Source organism: Lissotriton helveticus, chromosome 10 (genome assembly GCF_964261635.1).
Source record: "Lissotriton helveticus chromosome 10, aLisHel1.1, whole genome shotgun sequence".
NCBI classification, from domain to species: Eukaryota; Metazoa; Chordata; class Amphibia; order Caudata; family Salamandridae; genus Lissotriton; species Lissotriton helveticus.
In genome coordinates, this window is record NC_136071.1 from 823,215,068 (window position 1) to 823,240,474 (window position 25,407).

At 45.7% G+C, this 25,407-nt stretch overlaps 1 protein-coding gene and 1 non-coding gene across 2 annotated transcripts in view; both read right to left on the reverse strand.

Annotated features, from left to right (window-relative positions):
• Positions 1 to 25,407, reverse strand: part of MYO3A (myosin IIIA) — an 869,350-nt gene that overhangs the window by 30,762 nt on the left and 813,181 nt on the right. The window lies entirely within an intron of this gene.
• On the reverse strand, positions 10,193 to 10,295 carry LOC144786308 (U6 spliceosomal RNA). The gene has a single exon (XR_013602118.1). It is a non-coding gene; the product is annotated as a U6 spliceosomal RNA (small nuclear RNA).

Sequence of the window (25,407 nt, forward strand, 5' to 3'; positions counted from 1 at the left end):
AGTGCATACAATACATATGTCTGCAATTTTTTCCGTATATTGAAAAATTTCAAAATGCATTTATGGATTTTGGGGTGGTAAGGTATACACTATACTCTATAGTATGTTGTACTATGTTATACTATGCATAGATTAGTAAATATGTACATAGTTAGCGTGGAGTGGGTGTGATGTATTCCTATAGGTTCTGAATCGATCCCACTATTCCTGACCCTATTCTAGTTGAACAAACCAACAAGTTAACTAGCAGTCAGCCCATGAGGCAGAAAATCCCCATGAGGCAGATACCGTTATCTGACGCAGTCACACTACAGCACAGGAACGTGTTATCTGATTAGGTCATAACGCTTGCGATCTAATTAGACAAGCGATATTCCTCCAGCCCCTGATAAGGCATACGGAGTTCTCATAACAAATCAAACCTATGACAACCTGGGCAAAACCCTGCGGCCATTGTTTTGATGTCACCGAGAACTTCAGTTAAAGAATGTGCTAACGAGCAAGTCGTATGACATCCTTATTGACGTATCTATGTCCATCCTTACGTCAATCTCGGCACCTTAAAGGTATAAATATTACCGATCTTGCCCTATGCAAACACACGCGTGGTGACGAGACGGAGCAGCCATACTTGCCGAAGCCAAGAGCAGAGCAGACCCCGCTGGCAGCAGCCCCGCCTTCCTGACGCGCTGAGAGACACGCTGCTTTCTCCTGCCGAGAAATCCAGCCCCGGCGTTTCTGGGTAGCCCTCGCAGGCAGCCTGGAATATCGAGACCAGAGAAAGAGATACCATTCCTCATTCATCCTAAACTTCCAGGTACAGAACTGAATAACCCCTCACAGAGAATTCTTTAGTTATTCACTTGGCAAAAACAAACTTAACTTAAACTGTAACTTTCTATTCCCGCCCACGTATTAGGCTTAGGTCAGGTACACGGGGTAGGCGTATTTAGAAACACCAGTTGAGTACATTTAGTCAAATGTATATGTGTATGTAATATATTTTATTCATTTTAAAACATCTTATGGCTTAGAAACCATATCAATGTTTTTACAGTATTATTTTATACTATTGCTTTTAATGTATGCACTTTACTTAGCTATAAGTATTGCAATAATATCGATCCATTTCTCTTGTATGAGAAAAGAGACTGATCAATAAATAACACCTTTTTATTGAACACGCCCGTCTCTTCCTTTTCTCTACAATCTGATGAGACTAAGAATGCACGTACTGACTGAGTAAAATAATTTGCCTTTTGTTCACACGACTCTCGAGATTTACTCTTGATTAGGGGAGAGCAAAGTTGTCATGTTCTATGGTTGTCAGAAACTAAATCCCTTCTTGTCTAATCAGGGAAGTTAAGTCCTTCCTGAACATTCGAGAAAGTTTCTAGTGAACTCTGAGCTAAGCTGGCAAACCCAAAACTTTAAGTCTAGTATCGACAGTAGTAGACCTAGTTAACGTCTGGTCTAGGCCTTTACTGCTGTAGGTATTATTCCAATGCGCAGAGCCTATTGGGATGATAGGAACTACACTACAACATGACATGAAAGATGCAGTGCTCTGCAGAGTGTACGCAATGAAAGCATGTGCTGGGTTTATATGTGCTTGTGTGAACTACATTACATGAAGGATTAAGTGGTGCACAGTGTGTCCATGGTGAGTGAGTGTGCTGGCAGAGTGTATTTGTAAATAGCACACCTTGATACAATAGGGAAGCAACAGTACTGGGCGTTGCACACAGACTGCATGTGTATGCTGAATGCATGCGTGCGTGTATGTGTGTGCGTGTGTGTGGCACAATGTATGGAGGTAACAGTATTGGAGAGCAAATGTGCTGTGAATATACACAGAACACAAGTGTGCTTGCAATGCCACATGATATGAAGGGCCCTGGGCTCCATTTAGAGAAGCCCAGGCCTTCATGGTGTGGACATGCTCCACTATTCCACAGCAGATCTTGGTTGCTTCTTGAAGTGCTGGCAGTCCTCCCAGGCTTATGGAGGCTGCTGGACAAGTCGTCTTTGGTGCAGTTGTCGAGGGAAGTAGGCAGGCCGTAACGGTTGCCGTCAGATCAGTTGGTGCTCCTCAATTCTTGCTTTGTGCAGCTCTTTGGTGTCCTTTTTCTTCTTAGGCAATAAGAATTTGCTTTCCTGGTGCCAGGGCTCCCCTAAATACTAAATTTGGGGGCGTTAAGGGGAGTGAATGGTGGTAGCCAATGGCTATTTACCCCTGCAGTCCCTACACCCCCTATATGCCACTTCCAGTGGGAAGTGGGCAAAACCCTATCCCTGCGATCCTAATTCTGCCATCTCCAAGGTGGCAGAATTTTCCTGAGGGGGTGCTCATCAGGCAGCTCTTCATAATGGTGTGATTGGCCCGGTAGTGCACCACGCCTCCCTGGATATCTAATTCCCAGCCTGTTCTGGTGCCAAATAAGCCCTGGGCAGGGGGGTTGGCCTTGTCCCTGTCTGGGGAAGCCATAATCACATAACAAGGGCAGCAGAGGCCTTTGAAGCCTCCTGCCTTGAAATGTTGGTCACTGAGCCATCCTGCTTGGAGGAGGTGTGTTGTATCGTAGGAAAGAGTTCCAGTAGACGTGGTTAGGTTACAGATGACTACATTTGTTGTCCTTAGATGTTAAATAGGTTTTCAAGTAAAGATGCAAATAAGGCCCCACCAGGAGCAGCCTCTCTGCTGCTCAACCCAGAATCCAACTGACACTCACCTCACAGCAATACACACATTCCAATGACATCACCATCCACACCAACATTCTGCACAACATATCCACACTGGCTGAGGAGCAGAGGCAGAGCAGCAGGGAAGATGCATAATATAAAACCTTAGATGTAACACACCTTCCCCCTCTATATAAAGCACAGAAACATAGCAAATATAAGAAAGAACACAATGATACAAAAGAAACTTACAAGAGAAAATCTAACAAAATACAAGTATAAAACAGTATTACATGATAAGTGCAAAAGACTAGAATATAAGTAGAAAAATACAGATATAAAAAAGAACTTGCATAAGAAGATATCGCAAATGCAAAAAAGCAAACAGCATTTTGTGAACTACACAAGGCACTTAAATTGCGACAATACACAAAAATTTTGAAACATGCAAGGAGAGAATGGAATACATGAAAGATAAGACACATCTCCTTCCTTATCAGAGCAGAATTGAAACCAGAAAATTTTAAAAAGAAGGAAACTGTCTAAAAACACAAAAGCAAAAGGAGAAAGAGACATACATAAATAAGAAAGAAGTATACCACGAAAAGAAACAAGGAATGAGTTCTCCGAATTACCACAACAACCACACCGACTGGCAAGCCTGGCGAAGAAAATGGGAAACATGAAACACAGCAAAAGGAAGAAGAAAGGACAAAGACTTACAACCAAACAAAAGTAAGCTATGGGTGGCTAGCCCCCAAACGGAAAGCAAGCAAGGGGTGAATTACACCCAACCAGTATGAGAATACACCCAAACTGAGAGCCAATACACCCAGCCAGAAATTAAGCACCCAAACAGGCACCCAAACAGAAAGCAATCATAAGCAAGCAACAGGTGACTCACACCCAACCAAGAAAGCAAGCAACGGATGGCTGACACCCCAACAAAAAGCAAGCAACAGGTAACTGACACCCAATCAGAAAGCGCGCAACGGGTGGCATACACCCAACCATAAAGTAAGGGAGATCTATGCCCCACAGAAGTAAGGAAATCTCCAAAAAGAACACGTAAACAAGAGAGTGATCTAGATGGACCACACCACACAAAGGATAAATGGTGCAGACTCATCTCAAAATGCGACCACACAGGAAAAAACTAAGAGAAATGCACATACAACTAGAAGTACACAAGAGCAAAAAAATGCATAGTAAAAGTAGATCAAGTAAAGGAGCAAAAGATACCTACTGACAACCAAAGAGAAAGAAAAACGAAAAACCTGCAATTCAGGAAAGATCAGGGGTCTCCAACCGGTCGATCACGAGGTAGCTTGCCAACAACCCGGGAGTAGCTCGCGCCCAGTATGCAATTATTATTGCTTCTTTCTAAGCTCCGGTATCTATTTCTTATCCAATTGAAACAAAAGGGTCAAATCGAGCACAATCCTAACACGCATATATACACGAGCAGACTAATAGGTCTCCTAGTTATTTCACAATATATGAAGATTCTCCAATAACAGCAGCAGTTGAACATCACAAACAAGCGAAAAAGTTCAAATTATCATGTTCTTTATTCAGAAAATCCATGGGAGTAGACTTGACAAAAAACAGCAGACACGTGTTTCGTCAGTACTGTAGATAAGTACTAAGACTTTTTCAAGGCTAAGCAAAACGAGATAGTAGCGTCATATATCAAATAGGGGCTTGTCCAGACAGAAAACGTTCGAAGTCAGGAACCATAATCAAGAGAAATCTGGATGGTCATATAGCATCCAGAAGCAACAGTCCAAGAGTTCAAGAATACGAAGTCAGATCGTTCCGGTATTAGTATTCTGGTCAATGCACCTGGGGAATTCTTAATACACCAACCGAAGGGCTCCCCCACTCGGGTATCATGACCAAATGGAGTGAAACGCTGCCTAATTTGAAGGATTCTACTACAATAGCTTTTCAGCATACTGATACTGATAATAGCAAGGCCAAAAATGCGCCGCGGAGAGCACTGTCCTTCTCTTCTTTTTAAAAATGCGTGCAGCTGAAAAACAGTCACTATTAACTTTAAAGTTAACAATTCAGTAAATGTGCTGTTTTATGTTCAATAACTCTGCGGCCTATTTCAGCAAAGGCCTACTTGCAAGTGCCGTGGATTATTATATTCAAAGATATATATTTGGAATTCAAGAAACAAGCCCACAGGAAAAAAGTACTATGAATACAAGTCAAAACGCTCTTACGGGTACCTATTCCCTTTTCTGGTTACCAAGTGCTGAGTCAGACAATAGACAGCTGCTGGCAGGCCAGCTCTAGGGACAAGCAGTCTGCGAGTGCATGCGAAGCAGAAGGTAAGATATGCTTTCTCAGAGTTGGCAGTTAACCTGCTTTCTCTGTCAGCAAACAGATTAACGAAAAGATGATCAGCCTGTACACGGATAGGCATAGAGGAGGCAGGAAGTGGGGGCAGTCACTTGTAAACTGTGACCTCCAGTGCTTCGCAACAAGTGCATTAAGCCCCTGATCTATCCTACTTTCATTGGAACCAATGAGACATTGGTTAATGCAGATTAGTGAAAGAGGTGCATTTGACCTCCGATGTATATTCTAATCTGGAACAGGAAACTATTATCTGTAGGGAGATGTCCTGCGTTAACCTATTCAACTATATTACTGGGGCAAGAATTAGTAACCTGCGGGTTACATCTGGAGCTCTGCATGAATCACATTAACCCCCTGAGCTTTCGTAGTGGGTTTGAATCTGCGACCTTCAGTTTGCATGCCTATCTCTGCAGCAGGCGCATTAACACACATACACATTTCTGCAGCAGGTACATGTCATTAATCCACTGAGGTCGCTGCTATGGAACCATATTTTGACCAGCATGGAAAACGCGGCTCTCATAAAAAAGATACTAGTCTGCATTCTTTTGCTTGACAGAAGCTGACAGATACTTGGCTAAGTAACCAAATGGCCAACTTAAAGTAGTACTTGAAACCTCTTACATTAATGATTAATCATTAGGTGCAGCTAAAATATCTCAGAACCAGGTGCCAAATTCATGGGGAAGGACGTGAGAACAAAGCACCTGTTACAAGTGTCGGGTCTCCAGCAGGGGCAATGCATAGCCCCACTTCATAACGTGGCCCACGACATCAGCGTCTCACCTCTGTCTATGCCACTATATAGTGCACCTGTGGCTCAACTTTTTCTTGGCACCACCAGTGGTCTGCTGCATTCAACAGGGACGGGGGCGCCAGTACCTCCGTGGCAGTTCCTTCATCAGTAAGTTATACCCTGGTTCTGGCCTACACCACTCTTCATGGTGTATCTTTGGTATGTTCCCCAGTAGTGGCCAGTTCTTACAGCCCTGTCTGCAAGAGCGTTCTTGCTGTCAGCAGCCTCCGCCTCACGTATGTGCTGGGCTGGCCTGGGTTCATGGTCTGCGGTTGTCATTAGCCAGGACCTCCTAGCCATAGCCCATTCCCAACCTGGCCAGTCCAAGAACAGGCGCTCGGGAGAACAGTGTGCTCACCTGTCGGACATCCGGCTGAGTGTTGAAGCACCATGGGCAGGCTCTGAGCCTCCTCCTGCAGTCTCAGCCATGCTCCCGAGCTTCGAGCGTAGGCTCCACTTCCAGCGGTCCATTCCTTCCATGGTCTCACCAGGAAACATCTTGTGCTCGGCTCCCCTGTCGGAAATCAACGCTGGAAGTGGTATTGGGTCTTCTCTTTCTCCTTCCTCTACTCAGCAGGCCGGAGCCGCCATCTTGGAGCCCAGCATTTCTCAGAGCTTGTCTTTTCGGCTATGGTCTGATGCATGTTTTTGGGGCCCTGAGGCAGCGGAATCCTATCTCCAGTGCTGTTCCCTGGGTGGCGTCATCCACTCCGCTGCATATCAGGCAGTTAGGCTTCCTAGTTTGCAGGATAAGATTAGGGCTGGTGCGGAGCAACAGGCTCACACGTCCGACATCAGTGGCTTCCAAGCCACGCCCACCCTTGTGTGAAACCCTTTTATGAGTGTTTTTATTGGCAGCATATGGGTTACAACTAGCACAAAAGTGAGCAATAAAATTCAAAGTTGTTATGAACAGGGGGCCTCAAAATGTGTCTAGCCTGAGGCCCCAAAATCCTAAAGACAACATTGCAATCATCTAGCTCCCCGAATTGCTGTTGTTTCCAAAAGTGCCTGTCTATTCTTGGTTTGAGTATTTTGGAATGTGTGCTGCATGAGTCTGGGTGAACAGTTGAGCCATTAGAAACTGGCGAGAGGTGCTCCGTAATTAGGTATGAGATGGAAGGAAGAGTACGACTATTCCAGACTGTCACATGAGTGAAATATTTTGTCGATGTTTTGCATTTTTGTTTCATCTGAACGGGCCTTTGTCCATGAGCTTTGTGAAAAAATGGTTGACGGGCGCGAACTCTTAGTTCAATAGAATTGCACTTGAGTGACTTTATATATATCAAAGGAGAACGGATTTTGGATAAATTGTCCCCACATCATTATGAGAATTGTGGACACATTTTGGGCTAACTAACCTATTCCAATTAGGTTCTCTTTTACCGTTTCTTGCCTTAAGGATCAGTTATAAATTAACTTCCTTGATGTTTGGAAGGACATTATTGGATGGCACAGATGGAACACAGAGATGATTGTTGATATTTTACTATTCTCTCCTTTTATTGCAAGTTGCTGAAAGAAAGATGATAAATTGATTGTTGTTTTAGCACATATGTGTCCCCCTTTTTAAAAAAAAACAATAAAATGTAGAGTGTATGAATTTTATTTCCTCTTTTTCTCTCGGGTAAGTTATTATCTTGAATCATCAAAAATACCACAGTGAGATAAGTATGTTAGTCGGTTCACTGAATGTATTCTGGGAAGCCCGAAGGAGATATTTCCCCAATCACTGTAGGAAAACGCTCTCTAAAGCCCTTGACCTCATGGGGCAGATGCTGTTCTATCTCACTTTACCAGAAAGCGCTGCACCTGAAAGACTGGTGCAGGGAGAGCGAAAGAATATACCGGGCTACTAAAATAAATGTGTTTATCGATTAAGCATGGTGAATTTGAACGCATCGCCTAGCAAATCATCATTATTTTTTATAACACGCCTTAATGAGCTGAAAATATACATACTATATAACATTTTTGCAAAATAGAGTTCAGGTAGTGGGCCCACAGTATCATAACTAATGTGTGATGGGAAATTAAAGACCCTTTATGCACAAAAATGCATCAGCAATGCATCATTGTTGCCACTAGCAGAATTAGCTTTTTCGTGCCTGATTAATGTGGGCCCAGAAAGGTCAATCGGATATTAATAATTCAGAAGGAGAAATATTAATTTGGACTCTTGGCAAGCTCATGATTCAATGCAATGCTTGAGATGCTAATCAAAAGCTCAACTTTACTTCTAGTGCAGTGATCCACCGATTATAACCCTGAAATATTCCGTTTATTTCTACTGAATGAATTCTGGTTAACATCATCATCGCTTTCAAAAATATAAAGACACAGTCATGCCCTTATCACAATCTGAGCAGCATCTCAGGTGAATATTAACACAGCACAATGGGCTACAAGGTGCGCACATATGTATCAGGTGTTGAGTATTCAGCAGAGTCTGAATTCGAAACTTGGAACATGGGTTAAATGCGCAAATTGAGATGTTTTTCCTTGTTCTGAAGTGCACAAAATCGTTTTTGTTCTATTTTGCCCGCAGACATTTCACCAGGGTCTGCCAGGCAACAATTGTGTGTGAGAATCTAGAGGTGTGTAAGGTGTGCCTCAGGACTGTACAGGATCCCGAGGACACGTTACTTTACAGCCCTGAGCTGCCCCTGTGCTTCCCACATCCATCCCACACAGGCATGACTAGTCTGAGTACCGTGCTAATAAATAGGAGCTGGGTGCTCATGCCCTAAGTCAATCTAAGCCCTGTCTGTCATGTCCTGCAAAACACACAAGGTGATGGACGGAATGTTGCACATTGTCAAAACATTCACCCCCAGTCACAGATCTGGGTTTAATCCATCGAAATTTCCTGCAAACATCCATCTACAAGGGTCAAGCCACGAGCAGGGCTGACCTTTTACAAGGGTGAACTGGGCTCAGGCCTTGGGTGCCAATATTCTGAGGGGCGCACAGAGCTCTGTGCATTAATGTTATGCAACAGCAGTGCCCTTCTGATCTTGCTCCAGCCTTTTCCCTGCCTGTTTTCTACCATTTTAAAGTGGGTTTAGTCCTTCATTATCACATGTATGTCAATGCTTTTAACACCCTTTTAGCCACCTTCCTTGCCCACCTTGGCCCTCTGACACCTATTGGCCAACGTAAAAAAATTATCTGCGTGAGGCAGCTCAGTTATCAACGATTTAGGTGACCCATGGGCTAGGAGGGCTGGGGATGTTTGTGTTCTGAGGCCAGTCCCTGCTCATCCAGGTACTGACCAGTGAACTCAAAAGGGACGCCATACTTTCTCATTTAATTCACTACTATCAGCAAGGGCACCAAATTTATCTTCGCCCACAACCAAGGACCTATTTTAGCAAAGGCTGGCTCTGCCGCCAACATAATGACAATGATTTACAGAAGGGTTAGTAGGACAACGAGGAATAGAGCCACTCACAAAAGCAACAGAGTCTCTACCACTAACTTCTCATTGCATCAATCACTGTCTGCCTTGCAAACCTTGGCGTCCACACCAAGAATCACCAATGCCATGCACAGGCTCAATGTGTTCAGCACTAGCAGCTCACAGATCCACTGCACCAAGGAAGGATCTCTGCGACCCAGTGGGCAAGCCATTTGACAACCCAGTAAGAGTCACAACTATTAATAAAGCTTTATGTAAGGCATATGTCACCAATGACAGTATCCTCCTAGACATTACTTTTCTGGTCCTACTAACATCAGTTTAGGGCAGTCCAGACATTAATCGAGAAGACTATGCTTTGTCTCCCTTTCACTTGCCCATACTCCACGCATCTACTGAAGCAGAAGTGGAGGATGCTCCTTCTCCCACATCGCAGCTAAGACCTGGAAAAGCCTCCCAATGCTCCTCCGGACCATCACCTCACTTTCAGAATTCTGAATGGCCCTCAAGACCTGGCTGTTCAAATAAGCCGTAAAAAAATATGAGAGGGACCCCTTAACATTATCAAGGGAATTGAGGTACAAGTACCGAAGGAAAAAGAGATTCCCTTGACCCAACACACAAGTGATAATTTGGAAACAATGATTGACAGAGCACTAAAATATTAGGTACCACGTGATATATTACAATGATACTTAAAGTTTTGAACAAAGTTCGTTATGCACCAGATTTTTTTTTTTTTTATTTCATAAGACTGCACAAATAGCACAATTGTACCAGTCCCTACTAAATCTATTAAAAACATATAGTTCACACATAAAAATTATTGCCAACACAACAATTATGACGCACATAATTGAGACAGAAACAAATGTAAGACACACTGCTTGTCAAATACCAGTGTACATCAAATTAAAAATATGGAACGCTTCACGAATTTGCGTGTCATCCTTGCGCAGGGGCCATGCTAATCTTTTCTGTATCGTTCCAATTTTAGTATATGTGCTGCCGAAGCGTTCCATATTTTTAATTTGATGTACACTGGTATTTGACAAGCAGTGCGTCTTACATTTGTTTCTGTCTCAATTATGCAGGTCATAATTGTTATGTGTTAGCAATCATTTTTATGTGTGAACTATATGTTTTTAATAGATTTAGTAAGGACTCGTACAATTGTGCTATTTGTGCAGTCTTATGAAAATGAAAAAAAAATGTACCTGGTGCATAACGAACTTTGTTCAAAACTTTTTTTAATAATAAAGTATCATTGTAATATATCACGTGGTATCTAATAATTTAGTGCACTGTCAATCATTGTTTCCAAATTATCACTTGTGTGTTGGGTCAAGGGAATCTCTCTTTCCTTCGGTGTTCAAATAAGCCTCCAGGGTCAGCAAGCGCCTGGATACTTTATCGGGTGATTAGCCATCCTTTATAAATTCTGATTGATTGAATGTCATTCAAAGGTGGCCCAACTGGAAACACCATCCTGCCAGTCTATTCAAAGTGCATAACCGCTACTACCCACAGAGAATCTCACAATCTTTCTTGAGCCAGACCATCAGTATTTCACCAAAAGCAAAAAGCATCCATGACAGGTCGAAGTGAAAGTCTACCATTAACACATAGGACCTGATTTAGAATTTGGTGGACTGTTTACTCCATCATAAATCTGGTAGATATTCCATCACCCTTATTAAAAGTGCACATGATATAATGCTCTTGTAATATGGCAGACAGGATATCTATTACATTTGTGGTGGAGGAACTCATCTGCCAAACTCTAAAAAAGAGTCCTAATTCTGCTAATTCAATCAGCATCCAGGTCCAGTTTTCAGCGTGCCTTACAGCCACATATACGAAGCAAAAAGACAACCCCAAACCAGCCCACGGGCAGTTTCATGGCAACATGTTCAAAACGCCTTCCTATGAGAGAGGTGGAGTTTGCACAGGTACAGAGACGGATGTCCGTGTTTGAGTTGTTCCAGAGAAAGACTTCAGATCTAAACAACAATTTTCCAAGACCCTCAAAGACTGTCTTTGGAGGGACATGATCAGAATGCACAGATGGAACACAGATCTGATTGTTGTTTTACCACACTAGGGTGTTTTTTTTAATCAATAAAATGTAAGGTGTCGTATTTGTTTTCTCTTTTTCTCTAGGGCAGTTTACTCCTGGAGCCACTCAACACAATCAAATAAAATTGATTGTAATGGAGTCTACATGACTCCAGCAACACTCCTGGTGCACCTTTGGATAATGGCAATGAACTTTCAAACGAGTCATCCTAGTATTAGAAATTAGAAGCTGTTTACAACATCCTGGATTCCTGTTAGGTCCACTCTTAGCACTCTTAACATTTTCTTGCCTTAGGAGGCAGTTACATTTTAATTTCCTTGGTGTTTGGCTGGTCATGACCAGAATGCATGTATGCAACACAAAGCTAATTGCTCTATTGGTATTCATGCACCGTGTCACATCAGTTTAAACTATGAACTCATGCAACAACACCCTGTTGTGTCTGGCATTGTTTGCCCAATTATCCATTTCTGTCCTGCTGACAGACTCTGAGACTAAAAGACATACTTTGGTGGCCTGTTTTATTTTATTCTATCAGACTTCTTCCTTGTCTTTGGTTTTTGGAAGGAATATGAAGTACTAAGGACACGATAGTGTACTCAATATGTTTGTTAAAGCAAAGTGAAACTTTACCTGGCTTCTGCAGATTTTAGCAATGGGTATGACTGTGTGGACTCGGCCACATTATGGTGCAAATTAATTAAATTGGGCATTCCGTTTGACCTTTTATATCCACCCTTTTATATCCACTGATGAATTTACATTCGGCTAAATGGATGCAATCTCCTGCTTTCCTAATCAAACAAGACAAACAAATCCCTTTCTTCCAAAGCTATGGAGCAAGGTGATTCCACTTTAATGTATGTGGATGATACATTCTTAATGGATCTCACCCCAGTAGGCTTCCAGGAGCAAATTGATATTCTGGCCTCATTTTCTGAAAAAGACAATCTTTCTGTTAATTAAAGGAAAACTACAATCATGGTAATGGGTGTCTGGGGGTCAAAGACCTACAGACTTGGTATTACAAAGGAAACAATTAAGACATAGTAAAATATGATATGTATCTAGGAGAGAATTTATTCAACAATCTCTCCTGGACCAGGATATTTTTCAATATTGTAAAGCATAATCCACTGGTTATGAATTACTGCAATGTTTTAGAGATCATGGCAAAAAAGATGTTCAATCACTACTAAAAGTATATATTTCAAAAGTTTCAGAAATAGCCTTATATGCAATTGAAGTATGCTCTATGATTTCTATAGATAAACTATGGTCAGGGAAATACCAGCTTTGGAAACAAGTTCTGCTTGCAGTAAATAGGTTTATCATTCACCCCAATTGTCCATTTTGTTCTGCTGATACACAAGACTTAAATCATGTGCTGTTCTTCTGATATGGACTACCGAGCTATCAGGAAAAACTTATCAAAGCTATATTCTCAAGCTAGGGAGTGGCCTGACACCAATGGAGCACGAAGACCTGCACAGAGCTCTCGCCGACAAACCTCCATCCAGTACCATGTTGAACTTGCTGGCTGGCTCCAGGGCTCCTAAGGAACGGTTTGTCACTCCCCTGAGACCCCTAACATCTGCATGAATACAGATGTCCATTATTTGGGGAAGTTTGGATGGTGCAAGGGTTCAGAGATAGCCCCATGAGGAGGCGGCTTCAGATGGTGGAGGTAGGCTAATGAGGGCCCAGTAAACTGCGGCGTTATCCTCGGCCTCTTGAAAAGCGAGACATGAGCCATCACCGCTGCTGAAGCGCAGCTCACCATCGGGCAGAGAGAAGGCTGATTGTGTTGGTTGAAGTGGCTCATTATTGTCCTGTGCTGGGCCTAAAGTGGTGTGAAGCTGCCAAAGCGAGACAAGGTCGGGCACGGGCAATATGAGGCTGGTGAGATGTGACATGGAGTGGTGGTGATGATGACAGCGGCCCCCTGCCCAAATGAACATTGGGGGAGTATCGGACCTTGATCGGTGGTCGAGGAGGGAGGAGGGGGTTACCTGATTCCATAGAAACTCCCATATCCTCGGCTTGCATGGGGAATGGTTTGGAGGACTCGAGCGCTGCGGTGTGGGACCAGCCGTCATGGGAGGCGGGTACTCGCGGGGACCTAGCATAGTCTGAGGGCCCAGGTGGCAGCTGGGTTCATCGCACTGAAGGTGAGTTGCACCGGACAGGAGACTGTGGCATATCACGAGCCCTGGCATTCTTACACCAAGCTACTGGGGGCATTGCGATTATGGGGAGAATTGAGGCAGGAGTTGGCCCGGCTGTAGGATCTCAAAAGCAAGAGAACAGAGAGAGAGAGATGGAGCAGCAGTACAAGCCTGGAAGTGGAGGGCTCCTGCTGTGATAAACAGAAAAACCAGCTCAGAGAGGTCTCGAGGGTTGCTGATCTTAACATTTGGAAAGTGGTCATCAGAGTATGGGACAGTTCAATTGGTCCCACAAGCCCGGGCCTACACTACATCCCCAGCACTCATAATTAGAGCGCAGAGCACCTTTGGGGAACGGTCGCTGGCCCTCCTCCTTCCCCGGCCTTTTGCCAAGAAGGGCTCAGAGCTTTCACCAAGTTGACAGATGCATCGGGGAGCGCAATCGAACTACCCAGAGAAGTGATCACGGTTCCCCCAGGATCATGGGGAAGATTACCTAGAAAAATCATAAGGCAGGAGGCACACCCGCAGAGTGGGCTAGGGAGGCCCAATGAGTTGGCGGAGGCCAGGCCTCGGGATCGTTGTCACTCAGGGGTCCTACGCTCCAAGATATCCTACAAGCAATCACTGCATCCCAAGAGGACCTTGAGGCAATAATTGGCACCTTTTTGGTGACAGATATGGGAATCCTGCTAGATAATCATTGCCGCCCGGCAAAATGAGTCACCATACAGAGAAGGACCTAAAAGAAGTATCTCCCGCAATGGCTGCGCCACTATCCACCATGAAGGCGAAAGTTCAGACATTGGACAGGAGAGCAGAAGACGCGGAAAATAGATCACGCCAAAACAACATATGTGTGGTGGGGCTACCGGAGTGCATAGAAGGGAATAACATGGTGGACTATCTAGAATGATGCTCTGAGAGGAAGTAACAGTGTAGGGCCTCTCCTTGTCCTTTACCCGCAAGAAAGCACACAGGTTTCTGGTACAGCTTCTGTTCTCGGGAGCTCCCTCATGCCCTGTGGTGGCCAAGCTGTTCTGTTATAGGGAACGGGACCACATACTGAGACAGGCAAGAAATAAAGGGGATCTTAAAACTGACAACAGCATGGTCAGGATCTTTCCAGATTGTTTGCAGGAAGTGCAGAGGCAGTGCTCTACATTTCAAGAGGCTAAGAAAAAACATAGACTGCTGGGCATACCATATGCAATGCTGTTCTCAGCCCAGCTGAGAGTGGTGACGGCAGAGAGGACACAGCTCTTTCAGACCCCTGAGTTGGTTCAAGCTGCACCTGCAGTCCGGGTGGAGTCAGAGATGCCAGGGAGGCTGCCCTAGCAGGGCCAGGTCATGCCGACGGCCGAGCGGCCACAGCAGGGTCTGCTCCCTCCAGAGTGGAGGTGCAACAGGAGCACCAGAAAGTGATGACAGTAGTAGCCTCAATGAGCAGTAATGGAGCTAGCCCCAGTCACCAGTGAAGGAAAAGAGTGAGCAGGCCTTGAACTTGGACAATCAATCCAGCTCCTCTGAGGAGTCGAGCACTGAATTGTCACTGGTGACCCCTGGGACATCCGATGAAATCATTTGATCCAATTCTCATGTTGGTATAGCACTGGGGCTGTGAAAGTGTGATTTGGCTGGGAGATGTGGGGGAGAGAGCAGTAATGAGGTTTTTCCAGGAGCCACAAAAACCTCCCTTGCATCAGATGATGGGTGGGGGGGAACCGAGCTGGGAGCACAATACCATCACAACTCCTAAGCAAGTGTTGCAAGTGGGACTCCCGCAAGCAGTTGTAGATTGTTTGAACGTATGGATGGGGGGGGTCATTGCCTTCTTGTCCTAGGGAGTGGGAGTTGGAATGTGTGCTGCTTGCTGTTTAAAGAGGAAAACAAGAGTCGTGAGCCAGTCACTTTAATATCCCTGTACTGAACTGTGTTGATGTTGTATCGCAGCTGGACTGAGCTACAGGAGGGGGGCTGCAGGGATTCTAATTTGTGACAATGGCCACACTCATGACCTACAAACTACTTTAGGGGAATGACGAAACAGTACAATGTGTTTTCCTATATACACAGTAGAAAGATTCATGTAGCACCACAACAAGAGACACACCTTACAGCTAAGAAGGGGGCTACGCTGCATAGAAGATGGAGGGATCAGGACTACTACACCACATACTCTGTCTACACCAGGGGCACTTTGATTTGAATATGAGCTGAGGTTCCATTCTATCACACTGGGGACCTGATAGTCCCTGAGGGGAGATATGTAGTGGTAATGGGCCGCCTTGAGGGTCAGGACATAGCACTAGCTTTTATTTATGCTTCAAATGTGGACTAAGGAACTTTCCTGGCCGGACTGTCGGGCCCATTGGCCCCCTACATGGTTCATTCAGCTGTCATGGAGGGGACTTTAATTGCATAGCAGACCCCCAGATTGACCACACACTTCCCTGCTGAGGGACTCACTGGTGCCTAGAGCAGCCAGGATATTAGCAGGTTGGCAGACTCAATGGGTGCTCAAAGACACATTCCATTGCATCCCAGATATACATTGCCTAGTCAACAAAGTGGAATATCTGGCCCAATCAGTATCTGATGACAATCCGGTACTGTTACAGTTGAGATGGGACCACCCCCAATCCATGCATTCCAACATGGCGACTGAAACCAGAATCCTTGCAGGACCCGCTGTACCGGGAGGTGATTGTGGACCGCATTAGACGGTATTTTGAAGATTATGATGGTACAGCCTCCTTCTCCCTAGTAGAGAGGGATGCCTTCAAGGCAGTAATTAGGGGGAAATTAATTGTTGAGTATATGGGCATCAGGGGCACATTATTGAGGGAGGTCATGGAAGCAGATTGAGAGCTAAGAGAGGAGGATCAGTGCAAGCCATATATCCAAAACAACAGCAAACCTTAATAGAGGCTAAAGAGAAGGTGGCAGGTGAGGTGGAGAGGCTCTTTTGCTTTGATTACAAACAATATACGTTGGTAGCTTACACAGAATGCACAGGACTGGATCCCAACTGGCCTGGCTTGCTAATCCGGCTATGAGGGGCTTGGTTATAGTGGAGCTCACAACATAGGGAGGTTTCTGGCTATGCAGGCAGGGGATATCAACAACCACTATTTGCAAAATTACACCAGGCTCTACACGAGGGTCCCAAAACATGATGAGGGAACATTGCACACCTACCTTGCTCCACGGCCCCTCACCACTCTCATGCAAGAAGAGGCTGAGGAACTATGAAATGACATCACTATCCAGGATATTAGAGCAGCAATAAGAGGGTTGGCGAGTGGGAAGACACCTGGGACCGATGAACTTCCAGTGGAGTTCTACCTGACAAACTTCAGCGTGTTGTCCCCAGAATGAATGACCATGTACAGGATGGCTAGGGACATGGGCTGCATGCCCAACTCCACTAAAGAAGCACTAGTGGTTCTCTTACTGAAACCGGGGACGCTGGCCCACAACTGCAAGGCCTACAGGCTGCTGAATACTGACTACAAAATACTCAGCAGGACCTTGGCCTCCAGGCTTCTTCCCCTTAAACCCAAGTTAGTGCACTCTCACCAGGTGGGGTTTATACACGGCTGGAGCACAGCGCTCAATGTCTAGTGCCTTTTGGCGGTGCTGGAGGGTGACACCAAAAGCCGCAATGAGGCAGCGACATTTGCTGTTGACATAGAAAAAGCCTTCAACAGCCTTGAATGGAGCTTTCTGTATGCAGAAATGGATCGAATGTGGCTTGGCTAAAGCTTCTCAACATGGACCTGCCTGCTGTTTACAGATCCCATGGCCAGAGTCCACATGGGGAAAACAATATCAGAGAGCTACAGCCTAGAACAAGGGATTTTGTGGGGGTGCCCACTGTTGCCCTGGCTATCTAGACGTTGGCAGTCTTGCAAGAGAAGGGAGCAGATATCGGGGTGTCCAGATACAGATTGGCAACCATTGTCACCGTATAGCCTTATATGCTAATGACCGTATAATATTCCTCAGGGGCATGACTACCGACATAGAGGAAATTTATTTCCATGTCGGACCTACTGGTTAAATGGCAGAAATTCTCACTGTTCCCATGAGGGTTAAAAACCACCCGCCATACGGACTAGGGGAACTGCAGTGGGAACTTTGCTGTCTAACCTATCTGGGGGTAAGAATTAACCACAAAAGGCAGGATCTGATGGACAGGAACGTAGGACTGGATTTTCAATCGAGCACATCATTTTGCCAGATGCTCATATTGTTGGTTGCAGGAAGGGTGGCATTACTTAAGATGATAGCCCTCCCCTGCCTGTTGTATTTCTTCACAGTACTCCCGGCATGGGCTTCAAGGGCAGTGTTCCGAGAATTAGACTCCCTGATGATGACATTCCTGTGGGGATCGGGCCGGAGGAGGGCTGCACTTTTTAAACAACAGCATCCATCGAGACATGGTGGACTGGCTGTACCAGTGTTTGAATCCTATTACCTGGCTGCTCAACTCCAATGGTACATGGAGTTGTTTGCAAGCTACAGTCTCCGGGCTGCTCTGTGGGACCATTCATTTCAGAGCTTATTAGGTTAACGGGGGTTATAATGAGATCGGGACAACCCTCTGATGAGGACACCCAGGAATTTAAAGCCATGCGTCTCTGCTGGGTCCATTGCTTACAAAAGACACAAACGCAAACCCCATGTTCTCCAGTCTTGCTCGTAACAATGCTCAGAGTACTACCCAATGGTGGGAGTTATGAGGGAATAGCTGAATGGTTGTTTAAGGGAGTAACGAAAGTGGGGGACTTGTTTCATACTGACATGCCCCTGCCATTTGAAGATTTCAGTTCGAAGTTCGACCTCCCCCAGGGCAACTTCATACTACATAGAGATGCCACAATAGCACTCCTCAATCACAGGTAAACCGACATGGCAGAGCTATCACCCCACAAAACCTGTCAATATACTGCACTGTCACAGGCATAATTAAATTGGTCACAGGCCGCTATAGGCGATACAGGGAGGCATGCTTGGACCCCCTAGATGCCCTAAAGGCACGGTGGGAGGAAGATCTGGGAGTACCCATACCAGAAAAAGACTGGACGAATATCTAGGAAAGGGTGACAAAAGTGTCCAGAAATGCCAGTTTTAAATGAATTAATTACCACATCCTACATAGAGCATAACCTACCCCAGGGCACCTCAACAAATGCTTTCATACGGTAGATGTGGCCTGCCCGAGGTGCAGGGAGGTAGGGCCAGAGCTTAAATACATGATATGGGACTGCCCTAGATTGGTAACATACTTGGAAGAGGTCACCACGGTGGTGGCAGATACTATCTCCAGAGAGGGTCCCCGTTCACTTATCCACTGACTCTTTGAAAGACTTTGTTTGATTTTATAAAATAATTACAATTAGAGAAGCAGACTTACCCACTGCATACCTCGAAAACAAAAGTCCCAAGCAGATTCCAGGACCTAGCATGCGTCTTGGCAAAGAGAGAAATGACGAGGAATTGGAAGGCCTGGGGGGACCCGGAATTAATGCATGGCGAAAGGAGCTCGAGAGGTGAGCTGGTTATGATGGGGAAGTGCTACTTAGCGAGACCGGAGAGGGCTGCGCCCGACGGAGGTGGCACGAGCATGGGAGACATTGGTGGGTTTCCTAAAACAGATAGAACTGCAGTCACGTGAGTCACCATCGGGGAGATCGCCTGCCCCAGATGCCTCACCACGCGGAGATGGTATGCGAAGGATGAGTGCAAAGAACCCTGCATCGCACGCATCCAATATTCTAGGCCACTTTGAGCTATCCCACCACCCTGATGGGGTTAGAGTGCCACACCAGGGCATGACTAGACAACCCAAATTATGTGAGACCTATTCTAGCATAGTGGGAGAGGCTAATGGAGGGAGAAGTGGGGAGGACAGAGGCAGTTGGGGAAAGTTATATTAGATTTTACATTGAATACTGTTGAAATGTAAGAGATGCCTCAAGACGCCTGCAAATACTAATGTAATTGTGCTGAGCCAATGGCCAATCTTTTAATAAAATCTGTTAAAAAAACAAAAAAGCCATATTCTCAAGATATACATTCAAGCTTATAAGGTAGTACTTTATGTTTTTTGCTGAATCCCCCTACAGTAAATATTTGTTACCGGATATTTAGTTTTTTAGCCATTTTCTTCAATTGTAACTTCTTATAAATGTTTTCATAAATTGTTTTCTTAGATTTTCAAACATCAAATTATGCATGGATTTTAATTCATTGAGTGAACGTTTAAATTTTTAGTGTTTCTTTGGAAAATTATTGGACAAAATATATAAAAAGTGTTGGGCTGCCCCTTAATTTCCCAAGACCCATGCTTCACTGGTGTCACCAGTCAGGTGGCCCTGCTAATAAAATGGAGACTTTTATCAGCTTAACTTCAATTTGCTTCAACATGAAATTTGCATCCAAATTGTGATCAAGGCAATAGTATTATCAATGTTGTATACAATGTGTCAATATTGTATTTATAATTTTTTTATTAATTGAAGGATAATTGTTTTGTACTGGTTTGATTTTAGCCATTTACATGAATGGATTTGACACATTTCAGAAATGTATAAAACAATAAAACACAGCCAGCATGAATTGCGACTTTCTGGAATTTAAGGGCCATATGTATGAAACAAATTCGCATTTGCAAAGGCCGAAATTCGCAAAATGATATGCATTAGGTAAAATCTGGTGCAAAATAAGAATCGCAAAATTTGCGATTCCTTACTTTGCAAAATGCCCTTAAGGAATCGCAAATTACCGCCAACCTCTAGTTGGTGGTAAGTTGCGATTTCTTTGAAAAATGCACATTTCAGCATTTTTCAAAGTGCCATGTGACGCACATACATGCCCTTAGGGCATGTATATGTGCCACATGTGCACCCATGCATATTTCAGGGGTGCAACAGGGTGTCCTTTGGACACCCCTGCACCCTTGAAATTATTCTCAATTTGCGATTTTCAAATTGCGAATCGCAAAATTGAGAATACCTTCCCATTCATTCCTATGGGCCTCCTGGCCCATAGAAATGAATGGGAAAGTACTCCTTAATTGCGATTCGCAATTTGCTAATCGCAATTAAGGAATACTAAGAATTCGCAAAAAAAAGCAAATTTGTACATACATACCAATTTGCGATTTTGAAATAGCGATTTCTTAAAAATCGCTATTTCAGAATCGCAAACTGGTACTTTCATACATATGGCCCTAAGTGAATTTGGCATGAAGTAAATTAAGAATAGGTTTAACAGTAGATAAAAAATGTGTATTTCTATTCAAGCAATTGGGAAAATTACAAGTCACACATGAATAACCATTTAAGAGAAATACTACCATACCATTTACAGTTTAAATAGCTCCATCGTAATGGTTGGTGCCATCTTCTAAACATCATATAAGTTTTTTCTTCTTTTTTTTGTTTCAGAAGCTTTAATAAAAGATTAATAGTACAATACAATGAAACCATCTTACTGTATCCCTCAGTAATGAGTATGTACAGGTACACTAGCGCAAAGCAGTATTAAACATTACGAGGGGAAACATTTAACAGTTGTCCATTTGAGGATCACAACTAACAAATTATCACCATACTGGCTGTCCTTCGCAGTACTGCACAAAACCAATCACTAGGGGGGATAGTATTGGCCACCAACTGACTAGTAGAGGCAGAATCTACAGTCATAGGGATGTGCCAGCTAAAGAAAAGAGGGAGAGTGGGTCCAATTGCCAATCGAGGTGCATCTGGCTTCATCGCCCCAGTGGAGGAGGCAAGCATAGGGACCCCACCTCACACACAGGCCCAAGAGCATCAACCGGGCTCAAAGGGGAGAGAGGGTTGGAGAATGGAAGGAGGGACAGAGGTCGAGAGACAGGGGGCAGCAGAGGAGGAATGGGGAGAAACAGATGAGGGCCATATACCGAGAGAGATGCTTAAGACAAAAAGGATTCCCATATAGTATCAAAAATATCCAGCTGATCATTGAGTTTATATATCACCCATTCGTGGAAGGCTGTGTCAGCCAACACCGTCAACCATTCCTCCACTGTGGGTGGCGTCTTCTATTCCAATATGTGTACCGTGGCAATAGCCTATGTAGTGTCCTGCCACCATTTCTGATGGATCATGGGGTCATCCACCTCGTGTGCGGTATGCAGCAAAGCTAGATCTAGGTAGGATTGAAGGTTTAGCTCGGTGGAGTTCAGGAGCATCTTCCACACCACTTCCCCATTACAAATGAAACCCAGGACAGGCCTAAAGAATGTCTATCAAGTCACCTTTGAGATCGGTACAGTGCCAACACTGAGAACAGGGTGTCAATCTTACACTGTAAAGCTTAAAGGGAGACCAGTGGCAATCACGTGGAACTTAGTTTTGAAATAACTGAAATTCAACTGGTCCTCCCGATGGTATCTGTCGGAGGTACAAGGAATTTATTTCCAGTCTGTCTCATCCACAGAGTCTGCGAGGTGTGGCTGCTATAGTTGGCTGAACTGATTATGGACTGTAAATGAATGTGATCGATAAGGGTGTATCATTCAATCCGGAAATTATTTTTTTTAGTGTACCCTTGTACTACGGTACCATTGAAGAGTGGAGTCACCCAGGAACTGAAAGTCATTCCCCAGCTTCTGGGAGAGCAGAGCCTTTAAGTGTCCATATCAGAAGATACCTGTTAAGGCGCGCAGGTGCGTTGTCTTGAGGTCGTCACCTCCACCGGCTCAAGGGAGCCTGTATAAATAGTATGTCCGAATGAGGTCGCACACTGCTCGTCCCATCAGCGTGTATCTGGACCTAAGAATATTTTCGGCAGCCCACGCAGCAACCCCGTGCACACGCCTAATCCCTGCTGATGAGCATTTATGAATGCAAAACACGTGTCCAGGGATGGCAAGCACACCAGTGAACACCCTCAAGACTCAACACTCGCGTAGAAGCGCACCCGCTGATACCGACTACATCGACCATTATGCTCCGGGGTCACACGCTGATGGGACGAGCAGTGTGCGACCTCATTCGGACATACTATTTATACAGGCTCCCTTGAGCCGGTGGAGGTGACGACCTCGAGATAACGCACCTGCGCGCCTTAAGAGGTATCTGGACCTAAGAATATTTTCGGCAGCCCACGCAGCAACCCCGTGCACACGCCTAATCCCTGCTGATGAGCGTTAATGAATGCGAAACACGTGTCCAGGGATGGCAAGCACACCAGTGAACACCCTCAAGACTCAACACTCGCGTAGAAGCGCACCCGCTGATACCAACTACATCGACCATTATGCTCCGGGGTCACACGCTGATGGGACGAGCAGTGTGCAACCTCATTCGGACATACTATTTATACAGGCTCCCTTGAGCCGGTGGAGGTGACGACCTCGAGATAACGCACCTGCGCGCCTTAAGAGGTATCTGGACCTAAGAATATTTTCGGCAGCCCACGCAGCAACCCCGTGCACACGCCTAATCCCTGCTGATGAGCGTTTATGAATGCGAAACACGTGTCCAGGGATGGCAAGCACACCAGTGAACACCCTCAAGACTCAACACTCGCGTAGAAGCGCACCCGCTGATACCGACTACATCGACCATTATGCTCAGGGGTCACACGCTGATGGGACGAGCAGTGTGCGACCTCATTCGGACAGCCTCTAGTAACTGTTTGTTTCGAGCCAGGAAACATGCGCCTCCTCAGGCCTGGATCCCATCTTCCAAATCCACGCCATCGTCAGGTTCCACTGGAGGGACTAGAGTTAAACCCCTATATTCCGCCCACCTCTTACATATTTTGTAATGTTTTCGGGGGCATCCTCTAGCCTCAAACACTGGGCGCTCCAGCTCCATACAATAATCCATCCCTGCCTTCCATATGTTCAGCGGGGGGCTCAATCACTCTTCCATGCTTGTGCCAAATCCTGTTTGGCCACGACAATACCCAGCAATAAAAGGTGACGCTTGTAGGTATTCCCCCCCACGCCCTCCAGCACATGTAAAAGGCCCAGTCGATGAGTACGGGGAAGATCCCATCCCAACACCTCCGACAGACAGCTCCACACTCCCCGCCAGAACCGGGTCAGGCCAGTACAAGACCACACAGTATGCAGCAGAGTACCCATTTCAGCTCCACATCGCAAACACTCTGGGGACCCAATCAAACCCGCTTTCCACAGCCGCTCCCGTGTATAGTAAGCCCTATGCAGATATTTAAATTGGACTAGCCTGAGGCGCACCGCAATAGCAGTCCCTCGCGGGGACTCCAAAGCCTCCCTCCAATCATCTTCATCCAGGGGTCCAACGTCCCTTTCCCAGGCTTCCTTTAATGCAAGTAGGGAGGAGGAACAATGAATGACTAGGGTTTGATAAATACGTGACACCTTCTTATCTCCAAGGTCTCCCATGAAAACTTTCGCTTCCAGGGGGCTGAACTCCGGCAGCGACTCCAAACCCACCAAACTGGGCTCAAGCGCGTGGCGGAACTGCAGGTATTTGAAAAATTGGGTGTTAGGCATATGGAATTCATCTCTAAGCTCCTGGAACGACTTGAGGGCTACTCCGGACACAACATTTCCCAGCGAAGAGATCCCTATAGAATCCCATCCGCCAAACCCGGCCAGCGAGGCCAATACGGGGAGTCGCCCATTATTCCACAGAGGAGTCTCCGCTGTCAATCTGCCCCACCAGCCCATGCGACGCAGCGCCTGGCGCCATATCACAAACACCACTTGCGTGGCACGGGGCAACCTCCTCCGTAGTCTGGACGAATACAAGATCGTGTGCAGTGTGTGAACACCCATCAACGAGCGCTCTAAGGCGTAAGCTGGGTCTCCCCTATCTCCGTACCACCAGTCATTCAACACTAACAAGTGGGAGGCCTGGTAGTATGACAGCACGTCAGACGTTGCAAGACCACCACAGTATGTGGACAGGAAAAAGGTACGCAGCGCCACTCTGGCGGCACCTCCAGCCCACAAGAAGCGTCCCAATACGGAATTAACTTGCCGGAACCACTGGGGTGCGATCGAGTGCGGATGGTTCTGCAGCTGATACAAAAGGCGTGGGAGTGCCACCATTTTAAAAATCGCAGACCTACCATATATAGTAAGAGGCATCCGGGACTACGTTCTAATGTCCGACTGGACCTTTTCCCAAACCGGTATCACATTGCGCTCCCAAGAGATCGCTGCGGACTCGGACAGGAACACGCCAAGGTGTAGCAAGCCTCCGACCGCCACCTGCAAGGCTGACGCCCAGGAACCCGCATACGCCCCGTCACCCAGTACCCACAAGGTGGATTTACGCCGGTTAAGATAAAGACCCGAAACCTCGCCAAATATGCGCATAATTTCCAATACCCATGGGCCCGATCTATCCAAGTCCGTGAGAAAAAAGAGGACGTCGTCCGCATAAAGTGCGATCCTGTCAGTGAGTCCCCCGTCCCACCTGAAGCCCCGAAGCTGTGCATCGATTCGCACCCAATAGACCAGGGGCTCCATGGTCAGCGCAAATAAGTACGGAGACAGTGGGCAACCCTGGTGGGTTCCCCGACCAATTGGAAACCTCTTGGAAACCGCCCCGGAGACTCGCACTGACGCCGTAATGTCAGTGTACAACAGCTTAAGATACGAAATAAACACAGGGCCCAGGTTAAGATGGGGCAGAAGGGCAAACAGGTAAGCCCAGCTCACGGAGTCGAATGCCCTATCAATATCCGCCAACAGCAGGGCTGCCCGCTCTCCCGTGGCCCCCATCGCATCCACTGCTGTCTGCGCCCGTCTGATGTTGTGCCGCGTTGCCCTGTGCGGCATGAAGCCAGCCTGGTCCTGGTGAACCAGATCAGCCACGTAGGGGGG